Consider the following 729-nt stretch of genomic DNA (forward strand, 5'->3'; position numbering starts at 1 on the left):
GTGTCTAAACTAGAGGAGGACGCGTCTTTCGGTGTCTAAACTAGAGGGGGACGCGTGTTTCGGTGTCTAAACTAGAGGAGGACGCGTGTTTCGGTGTCTAAACTAGAGGAGGACGCGTCTTTCGGTGTCTAAACTAGAGGAGGACGCGTCTTTCGGTGTGTAAACTAGAGGAGGACGCGTCTTTCGGTGTCTAAACTGGAGGAGGACGCGTCTTTCGGTGTCTAAACTGGAGGAGGACACGTCTTTCAGTGTCTAAACTGGAGGAGGACGCGTCTTTCGGTGTCTAAACTAGAGGAGGACGCGTCTTTCGGTGTCTAAACTGGAGGAGGATGCGTCTTTCAGTGTCTAAACTAGGGGAGGACACGTCTTTCAGTGTCTAAACTGGAGGAGGACGCGTCTTTCAGTGTCTAAACTGGAGGAGGACGCGTCTTTCAGTGTCTAAACTAGAGGAGGACGCGTCTTTCTGTGTCTAAACTAGAGGAGGACGTGTCTTTCGGTGTCTAAACTGGAGGAGGACGTGTCTTTCAGTGTCTAAACTGGAGGAGGACGCGTCTTTCAGTGTCTAAACTAGAGGAGGACGTGTCTTTCAGTGTCTAAACTGGAGGAGGATGCATCTTTCGGTGTCTAAACTAGAGGAGGACGCGTCTTTCAGTGTCTAAACTAGAGGAGGATGCGTCTTTCAGTGTCTAAACTAGAGGAGGACGGGTCTTTCGGTGTCTAAACTAGAGG

At 50.2% G+C, this 729-nt stretch overlaps 1 protein-coding gene across 1 annotated transcript in view; it reads right to left on the minus strand.

Moving 5' to 3' along the window:
- Positions 1-729, minus strand: part of slit3 (slit homolog 3 (Drosophila)) — a gene marked incomplete in the record, with an annotated part of 622,921 nt that overhangs the window by 621,021 nt on the left and 1,171 nt on the right.

The sequence above is a fragment of the Nematolebias whitei genome, chromosome 4 (assembly GCF_014905685.2).
Source record: "Nematolebias whitei isolate Nwh7 chromosome 4, NemWhi1, whole genome shotgun sequence".
In the NCBI taxonomy this organism is placed as follows: Eukaryota; Metazoa; Chordata; class Actinopteri; order Cyprinodontiformes; family Rivulidae; genus Nematolebias; species Nematolebias whitei.